This window comes from Taudactylus pleione, unplaced genomic scaffold (genome assembly GCF_031769625.1).
Source record: "Taudactylus pleione unplaced genomic scaffold, aTauple2 ptg000070l, whole genome shotgun sequence".
NCBI classification, from domain to species: domain Eukaryota; kingdom Metazoa; phylum Chordata; class Amphibia; order Anura; family Myobatrachidae; genus Taudactylus; species Taudactylus pleione.
Genome location: NW_028284472.1, coordinates 1,770,839 through 1,792,460, shown reverse-complemented (window position 1 = coordinate 1,792,460; position 21,622 = coordinate 1,770,839). Strand labels below are relative to the sequence as shown.

General features: G+C 37.3%; 21 non-coding genes across 21 annotated transcripts; all 21 read left to right on the top strand.

Annotated features, from left to right (window-relative positions):
* Positions 1-442: 442 nt before the first annotated feature.
* TRNAA-CGC (transfer RNA alanine (anticodon CGC)) lies at positions 443-514 on the top strand. Its single transcript has one exon. It is a non-coding gene; the product is annotated as a tRNA-Ala (tRNA).
* Positions 515-1,361: 847 nt separating this feature from the next.
* On the top strand, positions 1,362-1,433 carry TRNAA-CGC (transfer RNA alanine (anticodon CGC)). Its single transcript has one exon. It is a non-coding gene; the product is annotated as a tRNA-Ala (tRNA).
* An 851-nt stretch (positions 1,434-2,284) lies between these two features.
* Positions 2,285-2,356, top strand: TRNAA-UGC (transfer RNA alanine (anticodon UGC)). Its single transcript has one exon. It is a non-coding gene; the product is annotated as a tRNA-Ala (tRNA).
* An 851-nt stretch (positions 2,357-3,207) lies between these two features.
* On the top strand, positions 3,208-3,279 carry TRNAA-CGC (transfer RNA alanine (anticodon CGC)). Its single transcript has one exon. It is a non-coding gene; the product is annotated as a tRNA-Ala (tRNA).
* An 847-nt stretch (positions 3,280-4,126) lies between these two features.
* TRNAA-CGC (transfer RNA alanine (anticodon CGC)) lies at positions 4,127-4,198 on the top strand. Its single transcript has one exon. It is a non-coding gene; the product is annotated as a tRNA-Ala (tRNA).
* Positions 4,199-5,049: 851 nt separating this feature from the next.
* On the top strand, positions 5,050-5,121 carry TRNAA-UGC (transfer RNA alanine (anticodon UGC)). The gene has a single exon. It is a non-coding gene; the product is annotated as a tRNA-Ala (tRNA).
* Positions 5,122-5,972: 851 nt separating this feature from the next.
* Positions 5,973-6,044, top strand: TRNAA-CGC (transfer RNA alanine (anticodon CGC)). Its single transcript has one exon. It is a non-coding gene; the product is annotated as a tRNA-Ala (tRNA).
* An 847-nt stretch (positions 6,045-6,891) lies between these two features.
* Positions 6,892-6,963, top strand: TRNAA-CGC (transfer RNA alanine (anticodon CGC)). Its single transcript has one exon. It is a non-coding gene; the product is annotated as a tRNA-Ala (tRNA).
* Positions 6,964-7,814: 851 nt separating this feature from the next.
* Positions 7,815-7,886, top strand: TRNAA-UGC (transfer RNA alanine (anticodon UGC)). The gene has a single exon. It is a non-coding gene; the product is annotated as a tRNA-Ala (tRNA).
* A 1,770-nt stretch (positions 7,887-9,656) lies between these two features.
* Positions 9,657-9,728, top strand: TRNAA-CGC (transfer RNA alanine (anticodon CGC)). Its single transcript has one exon. It is a non-coding gene; the product is annotated as a tRNA-Ala (tRNA).
* An 851-nt stretch (positions 9,729-10,579) lies between these two features.
* TRNAA-UGC (transfer RNA alanine (anticodon UGC)) lies at positions 10,580-10,651 on the top strand. Its single transcript has one exon. It is a non-coding gene; the product is annotated as a tRNA-Ala (tRNA).
* An 851-nt stretch (positions 10,652-11,502) lies between these two features.
* On the top strand, positions 11,503-11,574 carry TRNAA-CGC (transfer RNA alanine (anticodon CGC)). Its single transcript has one exon. It is a non-coding gene; the product is annotated as a tRNA-Ala (tRNA).
* Positions 11,575-13,348: 1,774 nt separating this feature from the next.
* Positions 13,349-13,420, top strand: TRNAA-UGC (transfer RNA alanine (anticodon UGC)). The gene has a single exon. It is a non-coding gene; the product is annotated as a tRNA-Ala (tRNA).
* An 851-nt stretch (positions 13,421-14,271) lies between these two features.
* Positions 14,272-14,343, top strand: TRNAA-CGC (transfer RNA alanine (anticodon CGC)). Its single transcript has one exon. It is a non-coding gene; the product is annotated as a tRNA-Ala (tRNA).
* An 851-nt stretch (positions 14,344-15,194) lies between these two features.
* On the top strand, positions 15,195-15,266 carry TRNAA-CGC (transfer RNA alanine (anticodon CGC)). The gene has a single exon. It is a non-coding gene; the product is annotated as a tRNA-Ala (tRNA).
* Positions 15,267-16,117: 851 nt separating this feature from the next.
* On the top strand, positions 16,118-16,189 carry TRNAA-CGC (transfer RNA alanine (anticodon CGC)). The gene has a single exon. It is a non-coding gene; the product is annotated as a tRNA-Ala (tRNA).
* An 851-nt stretch (positions 16,190-17,040) lies between these two features.
* TRNAA-UGC (transfer RNA alanine (anticodon UGC)) lies at positions 17,041-17,112 on the top strand. Its single transcript has one exon. It is a non-coding gene; the product is annotated as a tRNA-Ala (tRNA).
* An 851-nt stretch (positions 17,113-17,963) lies between these two features.
* On the top strand, positions 17,964-18,035 carry TRNAA-CGC (transfer RNA alanine (anticodon CGC)). The gene has a single exon. It is a non-coding gene; the product is annotated as a tRNA-Ala (tRNA).
* Positions 18,036-18,886: 851 nt separating this feature from the next.
* TRNAA-CGC (transfer RNA alanine (anticodon CGC)) lies at positions 18,887-18,958 on the top strand. The gene has a single exon. It is a non-coding gene; the product is annotated as a tRNA-Ala (tRNA).
* An 851-nt stretch (positions 18,959-19,809) lies between these two features.
* On the top strand, positions 19,810-19,881 carry TRNAA-CGC (transfer RNA alanine (anticodon CGC)). The gene has a single exon. It is a non-coding gene; the product is annotated as a tRNA-Ala (tRNA).
* Positions 19,882-20,728: 847 nt separating this feature from the next.
* On the top strand, positions 20,729-20,800 carry TRNAA-CGC (transfer RNA alanine (anticodon CGC)). Its single transcript has one exon. It is a non-coding gene; the product is annotated as a tRNA-Ala (tRNA).
* The last annotated feature ends 822 nt before the right edge of the window (positions 20,801-21,622 follow it).

Genomic DNA, 21,622 nt, shown 5'->3' with positions numbered 1-21,622 from the left:
TTCAGAGTATGGAATGATGACAACATCTGAAGTCTACATAGATTGTCTTGTGAAGCATTTTCTAGCAATGCAAAAGAGGCAGTCTTAGCATGCATTCTTTGTGCCCTTCTGCTAAGTTCTGACACTGATGACCAAACAGAATGTAAGACAGCCCTCTAGTTAGCAAAACTTGATCAATATCCACACCATTCATTAGTAAAAGTAGGGGATTCTGATGGTAAACCAGTGTCTGATGGAGAACTTTTAGAGCATTCCAGTGTTTGGATTGGGAATCTACTTGCATTCTCATCAGCCATGAAAACCATAAAGTCCTTGCAGTCAAGCATGGTATAATGGTTATGCTTCCATCCTCTAATATATCCCTAATAACACTGAACAGTAGTAAATCTCTAGTGAATTGTAAAGCTGCAATCACTTGTGCATAAGAAAATAGCAGCTTATAGGGGATGTAGCTCAGTGGTAGAGCGCATGCTTCGCATGTATGAGGCCCCGGGTTCAATCCCCGGCATCTCCAAGTTTTACAAAATACAGCTTTTTACCATATGTAAACTCTCTAGTAGAGCCAAAGAAAGCAAACCAATAAAAGTACTTTACAGCAATAGTCAAAGTTGAACACAAATCATAAAAAATCAATCAAATATGATTATATTCATCATCTTCTTCATTCCATTTTACAAAGTTAAGTTCCCATTGAATGCCTATTGCCATTCTCCTACACTGAGGGAAAACATATTGTAAGTAGGAAATAGATTTTTTATTCTCAGTGGGAACTGAAGGCGACTACCTGAGCAAAGTTTAAAAAAAGAGCGAGACAAATAATATAGCAGAACTAAATGATTAAGATTGAGAGACAAGTTCAACCACTTTATGAACAAAAAGAGGATGGACAAGGGCTTGGAGGGCAAGCACTTAATAAAATTTCAGAGCATGGAATGATGACAACATATGAAGTCTACATAGATTGTCTTGTGAAGCATTTTCTAGCAATGCCCAAGAGGCAGTCTTAGCATGCATTCTTTGTGCCCTTCTGCTAAGTTCTGACACTGATGACCAAACAGAATGTAAGACAGCCCTCTAGTTAGCAAAACTTGATCAATATCCACACCATTCATTAGTAAAAGTAGGGGATTCTGATGATAAACCAGTCTCTGATGGAGAACTTTAAGAGCATTCCAGTGTTTGGAATGGGAATCTACTTGCATTCTCATCAGCCATGAAAACCATAAAGTCCTTGCAGTCAAGCATGGTATAATGGTTATGCTTCCATCCTCTAATATATCCCTAATAACACTGAAAAGTAGTAAATCTCTAGTGAATTGTAAAGCTGCAATCACTTGTGCATAAGAAAATAGCAGCTTATAGGGGATGTAGCTCAGTGGTAGAGCGCATGCTTCGCATGTATGAGGCCCCGGGTTAAATCCCCGGAATCTCCAAGTTTTACAAAATACAGCTTTTTACCATATGTAAACTCTCTAGTAGAGCCAAAGATAACAAGCAAACCAATTAAAGTACTCTACAGCAATAGTCAAAGTTGACAACAAATCATTAAAAATTAATCAAATATGATTATATTCATCATCTTCTTCATTCCATTTTTCAAAGTTAAGTTTCCATTGAATGCCTATTGCCATTCTCCTACACTGAGGGAAAACTTATGGTGAGTAGGAAATAGATTTTTTATTCTCAGTGGGAGCTGAAGGCGACTACCTGAGCAAAGTTTAATAAAAGAGCGAGACAAATAATATAGCAGAACTAAATGATTAAGATTGAGAGACAAGTTCAACCACTTTATGAACAAAAAGAGGATGGACATGGGCTTGGAGGGCAAGCACTTAATGAAATTTCAAAGCATGGAATGATGACAACATATGAAGTCTACATAGATTGTCTTGTGAAGCATTTTCTAGCAATGCCCAAGAGGCAATCTTAGCATGCATTCTTTGTGCCCTTCTGCTAAGTTCTGACACTGATGACCAAACAGAATGTAAGACAGCCCTCTAGTTAGCAAAACTTGATCAATATCCACACCATTCATTAGTAAAAGTAGGGGATTCTGATGATAAACCAGTCTCTGATGGAGAACTTTAAGAGCATTCCAGTGTTTGGAATGGGAATCTACTTGCATTCTCATCAGCCATGAAAACCATAAAGTCCTTGCAGTCAAGCATGGTATAATGGTTATGCTTCCATCCTCTAAGATATCCCTAATAACACTGAAAAGTAGTAAATCTCTAGTGAAATGTAAAGCTGCAATCACTTGTGCATAAGAAAATAGCAGATCATAGGGGATGTAGCTCAGTGGTAGAGTGCATGCTTTGCATGTATGAGGCCCCGGGTTCAATCCCCGGCAACTCTAAGTTTTACAAAATACAGCTTTTTACCATATGTAAACTCTCTAGTAGAGCCAAAGATAACAAGCAAACCAATAAAAGTACTCTACAGCAATAGTCAAAGTTGAACACAAATCATAAAAAATCAATCAAATATGATTATATTCATTATCTTCTTCATTCCATTTTTCAAAGTTAAGTTCCCATTGAATGCCTATTGCCATTCTCCTACACTGAGGGAAAACATATTGTAAGTAGGAAATAGATTTTTTATTCTCAGTGGGAACTGAAGGTGACTACCTGAGCAAAGTTTAATAAAAGAGAGAGACAAATAATATAGCAGAACTAAATGATTAAGATTGAGAGACAAGTTCAACCACTTAATTAACAAAAAGAGGATGGACATGGGCTTGGAGGGCAAGCACTTAATGAAATTTCAAAGCATGGAATGATGACAACATATGAAGTCTACATAGATTGTCTTGTGAAGCATTTTCTAGCAATGCCCAAGAGGCAGTCTTAGCATGCATCCTTTGTGCCCTTCTGCTAAGTTCTGACACTGATGACCAAACAGAATGTAAGACAGCCCTCTAGTTAGCAAAACTTGATCAATATCCACACCATTCATTAGTAAAAGTAGGGGATTCTGATGGTAAACCAGTGTCTGATGGAGAACTTTTAGAGCATTCCAGTGTTTGGATTGGGAATCTACTTGCATTCTCATCAGCCATGAAAACCATAAAGTCCTTGCAGTCAAGCATGGTATAATGGTTATGCTTCCATCCTCTAATATATCCCTAATAACACTGAACAGTAGTAAATCTCTAGTGAATTGTAAAGCTGCAATCACTTGTGCATAAGAAAATAGCAGCTTATAGGGGATGTAGCTCAGTGGTAGAGCGCATGCTTCGCATGTATGAGGCCCCGGGTTCAATCCCCGGCATCTCCAAGTTTTACAAAATACAGCTTTTTACCATATGTAAACTCTCTAGTAGAGCCAAAGAAAGCAAACCAATAAAAGTACTTTACAGCAATAGTCAAAGTTGAACACAAATCATAAAAAATCAATCAAATATGATTATATTCATCATCTTCTTCATTCCATTTTACAAAGTTAAGTTCCCATTGAATGCCTATTGCCATTCTCCTACACTGAGGGAAAACATATTGTAAGTAGGAAATAGATTTTTTATTCTCAGTGGGAACTGAAGGCGACTACCTGAGCAAAGTTTAAAAAAAGAGCGAGACAAATAATATAGCAGAACTAAATGATTAAGATTGAGAGACAAGTTCAACCACTTTATGAACAAAAAGAGGATGGACAAGGGCTTGGAGGGCAAGCACTTAATAAAATTTCAGAGCATGGAATGATGACAACATATGAAGTCTACATAGATTGTCTTGTGAAGCATTTTCTAGCAATGCCCAAGAGGCAGTCTTAGCATGCATTCTTTGTGCCCTTCTGCTAAGTTCTGACACTGATGACCAAACAGAATGTAAGACAGCCCTCTAGTTAGCAAAACTTGATCAATATCCACACCATTCATTAGTAAAAGTAGGGGATTCTGATGATAAACCAGTCTCTGATGGAGAACTTTAAGAGCATTCCAGTGTTTGGAATGGGAATCTACTTGCATTCTCATCAGCCATGAAAACCATAAAGTCCTTGCAGTCAAGCATGGTATAATGGTTATGCTTCCATCCTCTAATATATCCCTAATAACACTGAAAAGTAGTAAATCTCTAGTGAATTGTAAAGCTGCAATCACTTGTGCATAAGAAAATAGCAGCTTATAGGGGATGTAGCTCAGTGGTAGAGCGCATGCTTCGCATGTATGAGGCCCCGGGTTCAATCCCCGGAATCTCCAAGTTTTACAAAATACAGCTTTTTACCATATGTAAACTCTCTAGTAGAGCCAAAGATAACAAGCAAACCAATTAAAGTACTCTACAGCAATAGTCAAAGTTGAAAACAAATCATTAAAAATTAATCAAATATGATTATATTCATCATCTTCTTCATTCCATTTTTCAAAGTTAAGTTTCCATTGAATGCCTATTGCCATTCTCCTACACTGAGGGAAAACTTATGGTGAGTAGGAAATAGATTTTTTATTCTCAGTGGGAGCTGAAGGCGACTACCTGAGCAAAGTTTAATAAAAGAGCGAGACAAATAATATAGCAGAACTAAATGATTAAGATTGAGAGACAAGTTCAACCACTTTATGAACAAAAAGAGGATGGACATGGGCTTGGAGGGCAAGCACTTAATGAAATTTCAAAGCATGGAATGATGACAACATATGAAGTCTACATAGATTGTCTTGTGAAGCATTTTCTAGCAATGCCCAAGAGGCAATCTTAGCATGCATTCTTTGTGCCCTTCTGCTAAGTTCTGACACTGATGACCAAACAGAATGTAAGACAGCCCTCTAGTTAGCAAAACTTGATCAATATCCACACCATTCATTAGTAAAAGTAGGGGATTCTGATGATAAACCAGTCTCTGATGGAGAACTTTAAGAGCATTCCAGTGTTTGGAATGGGAATCTACTTGCATTCTCATCAGCCATGAAAACCATAAAGTCCTTGCAGTCAAGCATGGTATAATGGTTATGCTTCCATCCTCTAAGATATCCCTAATAACACTGAAAAGTAGTAAATCTCTAGTGAAATGTAAAGCTGCAATCACTTGTGCATAAGAAAATAGCAGATCATAGGGGATGTAGCTCAGTGGTAGAGTGCATGCTTTGCATGTATGAGGCCCCGGGTTCAATCCCCGGCAACTCTAAGTTTTACAAAATACAGCTTTTTACCATATGTAAACTCTCTAGTAGAGCCAAAGATAACAAGCAAACCAATAAAAGTACTCTACAGCAATAGTCAAAGTTGAACACAAATCATAAAAAATCAATCAAATATGATTATATTCATTATCTTCTTCATTCCATTTTTCAAAGTTAAGTTCCCATTGAATGCCTATTGCCATTCTCCTACACTGAGGGAAAACATATTGTAAGTAGGAAATAGATTTTTTATTCTCAGTGGGAACTGAAGGTGACTACCTGAGCAAAGTTTAATAAAAGAGAGAGACAAATAATATAGCAGAACTAAATGATTAAGATTGAGAGACAAGTTCAACCACTTTATTAACAAAAAGAGGATGGACATGGGCTTGGAGGGCAAGCACTTAATGAAATTTCAAAGCATGGAATGATGACAACATATGAAGTCTACATAGATTGTCTTGTGAAGCATTTTCTAGCAATGCCCAAGAGGCAGTCTTAGCATGCATCCTTTGTGCCCTTCTGCTAAGTTCTGACACTGATGACCAAACAGAATGTAAGACAGCCCTCTAGTTAGCAAAACTTGATCAATATCCACACCATTCATTAGTAAAAGTAGGGGATTCTGATGGTAAACCAGTGTCTGATGGAGAACTTTTAGAGCATTCCAGTGTTTGGATTGGGAATCTACTTGCATTCTCATCAGCCATGAAAACCATAAAGTCCTTGCAGTCAAGCATGGTATAATGGTTATGCTTCCATCCTCTAATATATCCCTAATAACACTGAACAGTAGTAAATCTCTAGTGAATTGTAAAGCTGCAATCACTTGTGCATAAGAAAATAGCAGCTTATAGGGGATGTAGCTCAGTGGTAGAGCGCATGCTTCGCATGTATGAGGCCCCGGGTTCAATCCCCGGCATCTCCAAGTTTTACAAAATACAGCTTTTTACCATATGTAAACTCTCTAGTAGAGCCAAAGAAAGCAAACCAATAAAAGTACTTTACAGCAATAGTCAAAGTTGAACACAAATCATAAAAAATCAATCAAATATGATTATATTCATCATCTTCTTCATTCCATTTTACAAAGTTAAGTTCCCATTGAATGCCTATTGCCATTCTCCTACACTGAGGGAAAACATATTGTAAGTAGGAAATAGATTTTTTATTCTCAGTGGGAACTGAAGGCGACTACCTGAGCAAAGTTTAAAAAAAGAGCGAGACAAATAATATAGCAGAACTAAATGATTAAGATTGAGAGACAAGTTCAACCACTTTATGAACAAAAAGAGGATGGACAAGGGCTTGGAGGGCAAGCACTTAATAAAATTTCAGAGCATGGAATGATGACAACATATGAAGTCTACATAGATTGTCTTGTGAAGCATTTTCTAGCAATGCCCAAGAGGCAGTCTTAGCATGCATTCTTTGTGCCCTTCTGCTAAGTTCTGACACTGATGACCAAACAGAATGTAAGACAGCCCTCTAGTTAGCAAAACTTGATCAATATCCACACCATTCATTAGTAAAAGTAGGGGATTCTGATGATAAACCAGTCTCTGATGGAGAACTTTAAGAGCATTCCAGTGTTTGGAATGGGAATCTACTTGCATTCTCATCAGCCATGAAAACCATAAAGTCCTTGCAGTCAAGCATGGTATAATGGTTATGCTTCCATCCTCTAATATATCCCTAATAACACTGAAAAGTAGTAAATCTCTAGTGAATTGTAAAGCTGCAATCACTTGTGCATAAGAAAATAGCAGCTTATAGGGGATGTAGCTCAGTGGTAGAGCGCATGCTTCGCATGTATGAGGCCCCGGGTTCAATCCCCGGAATCTCCAAGTTTTACAAAATACAGCTTTTTACCATATGTAAACTCTCTAGTAGAGCCAAAGATAACAAGCAAACCAATTAAAGTACTCTACAGCAATAGTCAAAGTTGAAAACAAATCATTAAAAATTAATCAAATATGATTATATTCATCATCTTCTTCATTCCATTTTTCAAAGTTAAGTTTCCATTGAATGCCTATTGCCATTCTCCTACACTGAGGGAAAACTTATGGTGAGTAGGAAATAGATTTTTTATTCTCAGTGGGAGCTGAAGGCGACTACCTGAGCAAAGTTTAATAAAAGAGCGAGACAAATAATATAGCAGAACTAAATGATTAAGATTGAGAGACAAGTTCAACCACTTTATGAACAAAAAGAGGATGGACATGGGCTTGGAGGGCAAGCACTTAATGAAATTTCAAAGCATGGAATGATGACAACATATGAAGTCTACATAGATTGTCTTGTGAAGCATTTTCTAGCAATGCCCAAGAGGCAATCTTAGCATGCATTCTTTGTGCCCTTCTGCTAAGTTCTGACACTGATGACCAAACAGAATGTAAGACAGCCCTCTAGTTAGCAAAACTTGATCAATATCCACACCATTCATTAGTAAAAGTAGGGGATTCTGATGATAAACCAGTCTCTGATGGAGAACTTTAAGAGCATTCCAGTGTTTGGAATGGGAATCTACTTGCATTCTCATCAGCCATGAAAACCATAAAGTCCTTGCAGTCAAGCATGGTATAATGGTTATGCTTCCATCCTCTAAGATATCCCTAATAACACTGAAAAGTAGTAAATCTCTAGTGAAATGTAAAGCTGCAATCACTTGTGCATAAGAAAATAGCAGATCATAGGGGATGTAGCTCAGTGGTAGAGTGCATGCTTTGCATGTATGAGGCCCCGGGTTCAATCCCCGGCAACTCTAAGTTTTACAAAATACAGCTTTTTACCATATGTAAACTCTCTAGTAGAGCCAAAGATAACAAGCAAACCAATAAAAGTACTCTACAGCAATAGTCAAAGTTGAACACAAATCATAAAAAATCAATCAAATATGATTATATTCATTATCTTCTTCATTCCATTTTTCAAAGTTAAGTTCCCATTGAATGCCTATTGCCATTCTCCTACACTGAGGGAAAACATATTGTAAGTAGGAAATAGATTTTTTATTCTCAGTGGGAACTGAAGGTGACTACCTGAGCAAAGTTTAATAAAAGAGAGAGACAAATAATATAGCAGAACTAAATGATTAAGATTGAGAGACAAGTTCAACCACTTTATTAACAAAAAGAGGATGGACATGGGCTTGGAGGGCAAGCACTTAATGAAATTTCAAAGCATGGAATGATGACAACATATGAAGTCTACATAGATTGTCTTGTGAAGCATTTTCTAGCAATGCCCAAGAGGCAGTCTTAGCATGCATCCTTTGTGCCCTTCTGCTAAGTTCTGACACTGATGACCAAACAGAATGTAAGACAGCCCTCTAGTTAGCAAAACTTGATCAATATCCACACCATTCATTAGTAAAAGTAGGGGATTCTGATGATAAACCAGTCTCTGATGGAGAACTTTAAGAGCATTCCAGTGTTTGGAATGGGCATCTACTTGCATTCTCATCAGCCATGAAAACCATAAAGTCCTTGCCGTCAAGCATGGTATAATGGTTATGCTTCCATCCTCTAACATATCCCTAATAACACTGAAAAGTAGTAAATCTCTAGTGAATTGTAAAGCTGCAATCACTTGTGCATAAGAAAATAGCAGCTTATAGGGGATGTAGATCAGTGGTAGAGCGTATGCTGCGCATGTATGAGGCCCCGGGTTCAAACCCCGGCATCTTCAAGTTTTACAAAATACAGGTTTTTACCATATGTAAACTCTCTAGTAGAGCCAAAGAAAACAAGCAAACCAATAAAAGTACTCAACAGCAATAGTCAAAGTTGAATACAAATCATAAAAAATCAATCAATTATGATTATATTCATCATCTTCTTCATTCCAGTTTTCAAGGTTAAGTTCCTATTGAATGCCTATTGCCATTCTCCTACACTGAGGGAAAACTTATGGTAAGTAGCAAATAGTTTTTTTATTTTCAGTGGGAACTGAAGGCGACTACCTGAGCAAAGTTTAATAAAAGAGCAAGACAAATAATATAGCAAAACTAATTGTTTAAGAAAGACAAGTTCAAACACTTTGTGAACAAAAAGAGGATGGACATGGGCTTGGAGGGCAAGCACTTAATGAAATTTCAAAGCATGTAATGATGACAACATATCAACTCTACATAGATTGTCTGGTGAAGCATTAGCTAGCAATGCCCAAGAGGCAGTCATAGCATGCATCCTTTTTGCCCTTCAGCTAAGCTCTGACACTGATGACCAAACAGAATGTAAGACTGCCCTCTATTTAGCAAAACTTGATCAATATCCACACCATTCATTAGTAAAAGTAGGGGATTCTGATGATAAACCAGTCTCTTATGGAGAACTTTAAGAGCATTCCAATGTTCGGAATGGGCATCTACTTGCATTCTCATCACCCATGAAAACCATAAAGTCCTTGCAGTCAAGCATGGTATAATGGTTATGCTTCCATCCTCTAAGATATCCCTAATCACACTGAAAAGTAGTAAATCTCTAGTGAAATGTAAAGCTGCAATCACTTGTGCATAAGTAAATAGCAGCTCATAGGGGATGTAGCTCAGTGGTAGAGCGCATGCTTCGCATGTATGAGGCCCCGGATTCAATCCCCGGCATCTCCAAGTTTTACAAAATACAGCTTTTTACCATATGTAAACTCTCTAGTAGAGCCAAAGATAACAAGCAAACCAATAAAAGTACTCTACAGCAATAGTCAAAGTTGAACACAAATCATAAAAAATCAATCAAATATGACTATATTCATCATCTGCTTCATTCCATTTTACAAAGTTAAGTTCCCATTGAATGCCTATTGCCATTCTCCTACACTGAGGGAAAACATATTGTAAGTAGGAAATAGATTTTTTATTCTCAGTGGGAACTGAAGGCGACTACCTGAGCAAAGTTTAATAAAAGAGCGAGACAAATAATATAGCAGAACTAAATGATTAAGATTGAGAGACAAGTTCAACCACTTTATGAACAAAAAGAGGATGGACATGGGCTTGGAGGATAAGCACTTAATAAAATTTCAGAGCATGGAATGATGACAACATATGAAGTCTACATAGATTGTCTTGTGAAGCATTTTCTAGCAATGCAAAAGAGGCAGTCTTAGCATGCATTCTTTGTGCCCTTCTGCTAAGTTCTGACACTGATGACCAAACAGAATGTAAGACAGCCCTCTAGTTAGCAAAACTTGATCAATATCCACACCATTCATTAGTAAAAGTAGGGGATTCTGATGGTAAACCAGTCTCTGATGGAGAACTTTAAGAGCATTCCAGTGTTTGGATTGGGAATCTACTTGCATTCTCATCAGCCATGAAAACCATAAAGTCCTTGCAGTCAAGCATGGTATAATGGTTATGCTTCCATCCTCTAATATATCCCTAATAACACTGAACAGTAGTAAATCTCTAGTGAATTGTAAAGCTGCAATCACTTGTGCATAAGAAAATAGCAGCTTATAGGGGATGTAGCTCAGTGGTAGAGCGCATGCTTTGCATGTATGAGGTCCCGGGTTCAAACCCCGGCATCTGTAAGTTTTACAAAATACAGCTTTTTACCTTTTGTAAACTCTCTAGTAGAGCCAAAGATAACAAGCAAACCAATAAAAGTACTCTACAGCAATAGTCAAAGTTGAACACAAATCATAAAAAATCAATCAAATATGATTATATTCATTATCTTCTTCATTCCATTTTTCAAAGTTAAGTTCCCATTGAATGCCTATTGCCATTCTCCTACACTGAGGGAAAACATATTGTAAGTAGGAAATAGATTTTTTATTCTCAGTGGGAACTGAAGGTGACTACCTGAGCAAAGTTTAATAAAAGAGAGAGACAAATAATATAGCAGAACTAAATGATTAAGATTGAGAGACAAGTTCAACCACTTTATTAACAAAAAGAGGATGGACATGGGCTTGGAGGGCAAGCACTTAATGAAATTTCAAAGCATGGAATGATGACAACATATGAAGTCTACATAGATTGTCTTGTGAAGCATTTTCTAGCATTGCCCAAGAGGCAGTCTTAGCATGCATCCTTTGTGCCCTTCTGCTAAGTTCTGACACTGATGACCAAACAGAATGTAAGACAGCCCTCTAGTTAGCAAAACTTGATCAATATCCACACCATTCATTAGTAAAAGTAGGGGATTCTGATGATAAACCAGTCTCTGATGGAGAACTTTAAGAGCATTCCAGTGTTTGGAATGGGCATCTACTTGCATTCTCATCAGCCATGAAAACCATAAAGTCCTTGCCGTCAAGCATGGTATAATGGTTATGCTTCCATCCTCTAATATATCCCTAATGACACTGAAAAGTAGTAAATCTCTAGTGAAATGTAAAGCTGCAATCACTTGTGCATAAAAAAATAGCAGCTCATAGGGGATGTAGGTCAGTGGTAGAGCGCATGCTTCGCATGTATGAGGCCCCGGATTCAATCCCCGGCATCTCCAAGTTTTACAAAATACAGCTTTATACCATATGTAAACTCTCTAGTAGAGCCAAAGAAAACAAGCAAACCAATAAAAGTACTCTACAGCAATAGTCAAAGTTGAATACAAATCATAAAAAATCAATCAAATAATATTATATTCATCATCTTCTTCATTCCAGTTTTCAAGGTTAAGTTCCTATTGAATGCCTATTGCCATTCTCCTACACTGAGGGAAAACATATGGTAAGTAGGAAATAGATTTTTTATTTTCAGTGGGAACTGAAGGCGACTACCTGAGCAAAGTTTAATAAAAGAGCAAGACAAATAATATAGCAAAACTAATTGTTTAAGATTGAAAGACAAGTTCAAACACTTTGTGAACAAAAAGAGGATGGACATGGGCTTGGAGGGCAAGCACTTAATGAAATTTCAAAGCATGGAATGATGACAACATATGAACTCTACTTAGATTGTCTGGTGAAGCATTAGCTAGCAATGCCCAAGAGGCAGTCATAGCATGCATCCTTTGTGCCCTTCTGCTAAGTTCTGACACTGATGACCAAACAGAATGTAAGACAGCCCTCTATTTAGCAAAGCTTGATCAATATCCACACCATTCATTAGTAAAAGTAGGAGATTCTGATGATAAATCAGTCTCTGATGGAGAACTTTAAGAGCATTCCAATGTTTGGAATGGGCTTCTACTTGCATTCTCATCACCCATGAAAACCATAAAGTCCTTGCAGTCAAGCATGGTATAATGGTTATGCTTCCATCCTCTAATATATCCCTAATGACACTGAAAAGTAGTAAATCTCAAGTGAAATGTAAAGCTGCAATCACTTGTGCATAAAAAAATAGCAGCTCATAGGGGATGTAGGTCAGTGGTAGAGCGCATGCTTCTCATGTATGAGGCCCCGGATTCAATCCCCGGCATCTACAAGTTTTACAAAATACAGCTTTATACCATATGTAAACTCTCTAGTAGAGCCAAAGAAAACAAGCAAACCAATAACAGTACTCTACAGCAATAGTCAAAGTTGAATACAAATCATAAAAAATCAATCAAATAATATTATATTCATCATCTTCTTCATTCCAGTTTTCAAGTTTAAGTTCCTATTGAATGCCTTTTGCCATTCTCCTACACTGAGGGAAAACTTATGGTAAGTAGGAAATAGATTTTTTATTTTCAGTGGGAACTGAAGGTGACTACCTGAGCAAAGTTTAATAAAAGAGCGAGACAAATAATATAGCAAAACTAATTGTTTAAGATTAAGAGACAAGTTCAAACACTTTGTGAACAAAAAGAGGATGGACAAGGGCTTGGAGGGCAAGCACTTAATGAAATTTTTAAGCATGGAATGATGACAACATATGAACTCTACATAGATTGTCTGTTGAAGCATTAGCTAGCAATGCCCAAGAGGCTGTCATAGCATGCATCCTTTGTGCCCTTTTGCTAAGTTCTGACACTGATGACCAAACTGAATGTAAGACAGCCCTCTATTTAGCAAAACTTGATCAATATCCACACCATTCATTAGTAAAAGTAGGGGATTCTGATGATAAACCAGTCTCTTATGGAGAACTTTAAGAGCAATCCAATGTTCGGAATGGGCATCTACTTGCATTCTCATCAGCCATGAAAACCATAAAGTCCTTGCAGTCAAGCATGGTATAATGGTTATGCTTCCATCCTCTAAGATATCCCTAATAACACTGAAAAGTAGTAAATCTCTAGTGAAATGTAAAGCTGCAATCACTTGTGCATAAGAAAATAGCAGCTCATAGGGGATGTAGCTCAGTGGTAGAGTGCATGCTTTGCATGTATGAGGCCCCGGGTTCAATCCCCGGCAACTCTAAGTTTTACAAAATACAGCTTTTTACCATATGTAAACTCTCTAGTAGAGCCAAAGATAACAAGCAAACCAATAAAAGTACTCTACAGCAATAGTCAAAGTTGAACACAAATCATAAAAAATCAATCAAATATGATTATATTCATTATCTTCTTCATTCCATTTTTCAAAGTTAAGTTCCCATTGAATGCCTATTGCCATTCTCCTACACTGAGGGAAAACATATTGTAAGTAGGAAATAGATTTTTTATTCTCAGTGGGAACTGAAGGTGACTACCTGAGCAAAGTTTAATAAAAGAGAGAGACAAATAATATAGCAGAACTAAATGATTAAGATTGAGAGACAAGTTCAACCACTTTATTAACAAAAAGAGGATGGACATGGGCTTGGAGGGCAAGCACTTAATGAAATTTCAAAGCATGGAATGATGACAACATATGAAGTCTACATAGATTGTCTTGTGAAGCATTTTCTAGCAATGCCCAAGAGGCAGTCTTAGCATGCATCCTTTGTGCCCTTCTGCTAAGTTCTGACACTGATGACCAAACAGAATGTAAAACAGCACTCTAATTAGCAAAACTTGATCAATATCCACACCATTCATTAGTAAAAGTAGGGGATTCTGATGATAAACCAGTCTCTGATGGAGAACTTTAAGAGCATTCCAGTGTTTGGAATGGGCATCTACTTGCATTCTCATCAGCCATGAAAACCATAAAGTCCTTGCCGTCAAGCATGGTATAATGGTTATGCTTCCATCCTCTAATATATCCCTAATGACACTGAAAAGTAGTAAATCTCTAGTGAAATGTAAAGCTGCAATCACTTGTGCATAAAAAAATAGCAGCTCATAGGGGATGTAGGTCAGTGGTAGAGCGCATGCTTCGCATGTATGAGGCCCCGGATTCAATCCCCGGCATCTCCAAGTTTTACAAAATACAGCTTTATACCATATGTAAACTCTCTAGTAGAGCCAAAGAAAACAAGCAAACCAATAAAAGTACTCTACAGGAATAGTCAAAGTTGAATACAAATCATAAAAAATCAATCAAATAATATTATATTCATCATCTTCTTCATTCCAGTTTTCAAGGTTAAGTTCCTATTGAATGCCTATTGCCATTCTCCTACACTGAGGGAAAACATATGGTAAGTAGGAAATAGATTTTTTATTTTCAGTTGGAACTGAAGGCGACTACCTGAGCAAAGTTTAATAAAAGAGCAAGACAAATAATATAGCAAAACTAATTGCTTAAGATTGAAAGACAAGTTCAAACACTTTGTGAACAAAAAGAGGATGGACATGGGCTTGGAGGGCAAGCACTTAATGAAATTTCAAAGCATGGAATGATGACAACATATGAACTCTACTTAGATTGTCTGGTGAAGCATTAGCTAGCAATGCCCAAGAGGCAGTCATAGCATGCATCCTTTGTGCCCTTCTGCTAAGTTCTGACACTGATGACCAAACAGAATGTAAGACAGCCCTCTAGTTAGCAAAGCTTGATCAATATCCACACCATTCATTAGTAAAAGTAGGAGATTCTGATGATAAATCAGTCTCTGATGGAGAACTTTAAGAGCATTCCAATGTTTGGAATGGGCTTCTACTTGCATTCTCATCACCCATGAAAACCATAAAGTCCTTGCAGTCAAGCATGGTATAATGGTTATGCTTCCATCCTCTAAGATATCCCTAATAACACTGAAAAGTAGTAAATCTCTAGTGAAATGTAAAGCTGCAATCACTTGTGCATAAGAAAAAAGCAGCTCATAGGGGATGAAGCTCAGTGGTAGAGCGCATGCTTCGCATGTATGAGGCCCCGGGTTCAATCCCCGGCATCTTTAAGTTTTACAAAATACAGCTTTTTACCATATGTAAACTCTCTAGTAGAGCCAAAGATAACAAGCAAACCAATAAAAGTACTCTACAGCAATAGTCAAAGTTGAACACAAATCATAAAAAATCAATCAAATATGACTATATTCATCATCTTCTTCATTCCATTTTACAAAGTTAAGTTCCCATTGAATGCCTATTGCCATTCTCCTACACTGAGGGAAAACATATTGTAAGTAGGAAATAGATTTTTTATTCTCAGTGGGAACTGAAGGCGACTACCTGAGCAAAGTTTAATAAAAGAGCGAGACAAATAATATAGCAGAACTAAATGATTAAGATTGAGAGACAAGTTCAACCACTTTATGAACAAAAAGAGGATGGACAAGGGCTTGGAGGGCAAGCACATAATAAAATTTCAGAGCATGGAATGATGACAACATATGAAGTCTACATAGATTGTCTTGTGAAGCATTTTCTAGCAATGCCCAAGAGGCAGTCTTAGCATGCCTTCTTTGTGCCTTTCTGCTAAGTTCTGACACTGATGACCAAACAGAATGTAAGACAGCCCTCTAGTTAGCAAAACCTGATCAATATCCACACCATTCATTAGTAAAAGTAGGGGATTCTGATGATAAACCAGTCTCTGATGGAGAACTTTAAGAGCATTCCAGTGTTTGGAATGGGAATCTACTTGCATTCTCATCAGCCATGAAAACCATAAAGTCCTTGCAGTCAAGCATGGTATAATGGTTATGCTTCCATCCTCTAACATATCCCTAATAACACTGAAAAGTAGTAAATTTCTAGTGAATTGTAAAGCTGCAATCACTTGTGCATAAGAAAATAGCAGCTTTTAGGGGATGTAGATCAGTGGTAGAGCGCATGCTTCGCATGTATGAGGCCCCGGGTTCAAACCCCAGCATTTCCAAGTTTTACAAAATACAGCTTTTTACCATATGTAAACTCTCTAGTAGAGCCAAAGAAAACAAGCAAACCAATAAAAGTACTCAACAGCAATAGTCAAAGTTGAATACAAATCATAAAAAATCAATCAATTATGATTATATTCATCATCTTCTTCATTCCAGTTTTCAAGGTTAAGTTCCTATTGAATGCCTATTGCCATTCTCCTACACTGAGGGAAAACTTATGGTAAGTAGCAAATAGTTTTTTTATTTTCAGTGGGAACTGAAGGCGACTACCTGAGCAAAGTTTAATAAAAGTGCAAGACAAATAATATAGCAAAACTAATTGTTTAAGATTGAAAGACAAGTTCAAACACTTTGTGAACAAAAAGAGGATGGACATGGGCTTGGAGGGAAAGCACTTAATGAAATTTCAAAGCATGGAATGATGACAACATATGAACTCTACTTAGATTGTCTGGTGAAGCATTAGCTAGCAATGCCCAAGAGGCAGTCATAGCATGCATCCTTTGTGCCCTTCTGCTAAGTTCTGACACTGATGACCAAACAGAATGTAAGACAGCCCTCTAGTTAGCAAAGCTTGATCAATATCCACACCATTCATTAGTAAAAGTAGGGGATTCTGATGATAAACCAGTCTCTTATGGAGAACTTTAAGAGCAATCAAATGTTCGGAATGGGCATCTACTTGCATTCTCATCACCCATGAAAACCATAAAGTCCTTGCAGTCAAGCATGGTATAATGGTTATGCTTCCATCCTCTAAGATATCCCTAATAACACTGAAAAGTAGTAAATCTCTAGTGAAATGTAAAGCTGCAATCACTTGTGCATAAGAAAATAGCAGCTCATAGGGGATGTAGCTCAGTGGTAGAGTGCATGCTTTGCATGTATGAGGCCCCGGGTTCAATCCCCGGCAACTCTAAGTTTTACAAAATACAGCTTTTTACCATATGTAAACTCTCTAGTAGAGCCAAAGATAACAAGCAAACCAATAAAAGTACTCTACAGCAATAGTCAAAGTTGAACACAAATCATAAAAAATCAATCAAATATGATTATATTCATTATCTTCTTCATTCCATTTTTCAAAGTTAAGTTCCCATTGAATGCCTATTGCCATTCTCCTACACTGAGGGAAAACATATTGTAAGTAAGAAATAGATTTTTTATTCTCAGTGGGAACTGAAGGTGACTACCTGAGCAAAGTTTAATAAAAGAGAGAGACAAATAATATAGCAGAACTAAATGATTAAGATTGAGAGACAAGTTCAACCACTTTATTAACAAAAAGAGGATGGACATGGGCTTGGAGGGCAAGCACTTAATGAAATTTCAAAGCATGGAATGATGACAACATATGAAGTCTACATAGATTGTCTTGTGAAGCATTTTCTAGCAATGCCCAAGAGGCAGTCTTAGCATGCATCCTTTGTGCCCTTCTGCTAAGTTCTGACACTGATGACCAAACAGAATGTAAAACAGCACTCTAATTAGCAAAACTTGATCAATATCCACACCATTCATTAGTAAAAGTAGGGGATTCTGATGATAAACCAGTCTCTGATGGTGAACTTTAAGAGCATTCCAGTGTTTGGAATGGGCATCTACTTGCATTCTCATCAGCCATGAAAACCATAAAGTCCTTGCCGTCAAGCATGGTATAATGGTTATGCTTCCATCCTCTAATATATCCCTAATGACACTGAAAAGTAGTAAATCTCTAGTGAAATGTAAAGCTGCAATCACTTGTGCATAAGAAAATAGCAGCTCATAGGGGATGTAGCACAGTGGTAGAGCGCATGCTTCGCATGTATGAGGCCCTGGGTTCAATCCCCGGCATCTCCAAGTTTTACAAAATACAGCTTTTTACCATATGTAAACTCTCTAGTAGAGCCAAAGATAACAAGCAAACCAATAAAAGTACTCTACAGCAATAGTCAAAGTTGAACACAAATCATAAAAAATCAATCAAATATGATTATATTCATCATCTTCTTCATTTCATTTTACAAAGTTAAGTTCCCATTGAATGCCTATTGCCATTCTCCTACACTGAGGGAAAACATATTGTAAGTAGGAAATAGATTTTTTATTCTCAGTGGGAACTGAAGGCGACTACCTGAGCAAAGTTTAATAAAAGAGAGAGACAAATAATATAGCAGAACTAAATGATTAAGATTGAGAGACAAGTTCAACCACTTTATTAACAAAAAGAGGATGGACATGGGCTTGGAGGGCAAGCACTTAATGAAATTTCAAAGCATGGAATGATGACAACATATGAAGTCTACATAGATTGTCTTGTGAAGCATTTTCTAGCAATGCCCAAGAGGCAGTCTTAGCATGCATCCTTTGTGCCCTTCTGCTAAGTTCTGACACTGATGACCAAACAGAATGTAAAACAGCACTCTAATTAGCAAAACTTGATCAATATCCACACCATTCATTAGTAAAAGTAGGGGATTCTGATGATAAACCAGTCTCTGATGGTGAACTTTAAGAGCATTCCAGTGTTTGGAATGGGCATCTACTTGCATTCTCATCAGCCATGAAAACCATAAAGTCCTTGCCGTCAAGCATGGTATAATGGTTATGCTTCCATCCTCTAATATATCCCTAATGACACTGAAAAGTAGTAAATCTCTAGTGAAATGTAAAGCTGCAATCACTTGTGCATAAGAAAATAGCAGCTCATAGGGGATGTAGCACAGTGGTAGAGCGCATGCTTCGCATGTATGAGGCCCTGGGTTCAATCCCCGGCATCTCCAAGTTTTACAAAATACAGCTTTTTACCATATGTAAACTCTCTAGTAGAGCCAAAGATAACAAGCAAACCAATAAAAGTACTCTACAGCAATAGTCAAAGTTGAACACAAATCATAAAAAATCAATCAAATATGATTATATTCATCATCTTCTTCATTTCATTTTACAAAGTTAAGTTCCCATTGAATGCCTATTGCCATTCTCCTACACTGAGGGAAAACATATTGTAAGTAGGAAAAAGATTTTTTATTCTCAGTGGGAACTGAAGGCGACTACCTGAGCAAAGTTTAATAAAAGAGCGAGACAAATAATATAGCAGAACTAAATGATTAAGATTGAGAGACAAGTTCAACCACTTTATGAACAAAAAGAGGATGGACATGGGCTTGGAGGGTAAGCACTTAATAAAATTTCAGAGTATGGAATGATGACAACATATGAAGTCTACATAGATTGTCTTGTGAAGCATTTTCTAGCAATGCAAAAGAGGCAGTCTTAGCATGCATTCTTTGTGCCCTTCTGCTAAGTTCTGACACTGATGACCAAATAGAATGTAAGACAGCCCTCTAGTTAGCAAAACTTGATCAATATCCACACCATTCATTAGTAAAAGTAGGGGATTCTGATGGTAAACCAGTGTCTGATGGAGAACTTTTAGAGCATTCCAGTGTTTGGATTGGGAATCTACTTGCATTCTCATCAGCCATGAAAACCATAAAGTCCTTGCAGTCAAGCATGGTATAATGGTTATGCTTCCATCCTCTAATATATCCCTAATAACACTGAACAGTAGTAAATCTCTAGTGAATTGTAAAGCTGCAATCACTTGTGCATAAGAAAATAGCAGCTTATAGGGGATGTAGCTCAGTGGTAGAGCGCATGCTTCGCATGTATGAGGCCCCGGGTTCAATCCCCGGCATCTCCAAGTTTTACAAAATACAGCTTTTTACCATATGTAAACTCTCTAGTAGAGCCAAAGAAAGCATACCAATAAAAGTACTTTACAGCAATAGTCAAAGTTGAACACAAATCATAAAAAATCAATCAAATATGATTATATTCATCATCTTCTTCATTCCATTTTACAAAGTTAAGTTCCCATTGAATGCCTATTGCCATTCTCCTACACTGAGGGAAAACATATTGTAAGTAGGAAATAGATTTTTTATTCTCAGTGGGAACTGAAGGCGACTACCTGAGCAAAGTTTAAAAAAAGAGCGAGACAAATAATATAGCAGAACTAAATGATTAAGATTGAGAGACAAGTTCAACCACTTTATGAACAAAAAGAGGATGGACAAGGGCTTGGAGGGCAAGCACTTAATGAAATTTCAGAGCATGGAATGATGACAACATATGAAGTCTACATAGATTGTCTTGTGAAGCATTTTCTAGCAATGCCCAAGAGGCAGTCTTAGCATGCATTCTTTGTGCCCTTCTGCTAAGTTCTGACACTGATGACCAAACAGAATGTAAGACAGCCCTTTAGTTAGCAAAATCTGATCAATATCCACACCATTCATTAGTAAAAGTAGGGGATTCTGATGATAAACCAGTCTCTGATGGAGAACTTTAAGAGCATTCCAGTGTTTGGAATGGGAATCTACTTGCATTCTCATTAGCCATGAAAACCATAAAGTCCTTGCAGTCAAGCATGGTATAATGGTTATGCTTCCATCCTCTAATATATCATTAATAACACTGAAAAGTAGTAAATCTCTAGTGAATTGTAAAGCTGCAATCACTTGTGCATAAGAAAATAACAGCTTATAGGGGATGTAGCTCAGTGGTAGAGCGCATGCTTCGCATGTATGAGGCCCCGGGTTCAAACCCCGGCATCTCTAAGTTTTACAAAATACAGGTTTTTACCATATGTAAACTCTCTAGTAGAGCCAAAGAAAACAAGCAAACCAATAAAAGTACTCAACAGCAATAGTCAAAGTTGAATACAAATCATAAAAAATCAATCAATTATGATTATATTCATCATCTTCTTCATTCCAGTTTTCAAGGTTAAGTTCCTATTGAATGCCTTTTGCCATTCTCCTACACTGAGGGAAAACTTATGGTAAGTAGCAAATAGTTTTTTTATTTTCAGTGGGAACTGAAGGCGACTACCTGAGCAAAGTTTAATAAAAGACCAAGACAAATAATATAGCAAAACTAATTGTTTAAGATTGAAAGACAAGTTCAAACACTTTGTGAACAAAAAGAGGATGGACATGGGCTTGGAGGGAAAGCACTTAATGAAATTTCAAAGCATGGAATGATGACAACATATGAACTCTACTTAGATTGTCTGGTGAAGCATTAGCTAGCAATGCCCAAGAGGCAGTCATAGCATGCATCCTTTGTGCCCTTCTGCTAAGTTCTGACACTGATGACCAAACAGAATGTAAGACAGCCCTCTAGTTAGCAAAGCTTGATCAATATCCACACCATTCATTAGTAAAAGTAGGGGATTCTGATGATAAATCAGTCTCTGATGGAGAACTTTAAGAGCATTCCAATGTTTGGAATGGGCTTCTACTTGCATTCTCATCACCCATGAAAACCATAAAGTCCTTGCAGTCAAGCATGGTATAATGGTTATGCTTCCATCCTCTAAGATATCCCTAATCACACTGAAAAGTAGTAAATCTCTAGTGAAATGTAAAGCTGCAATC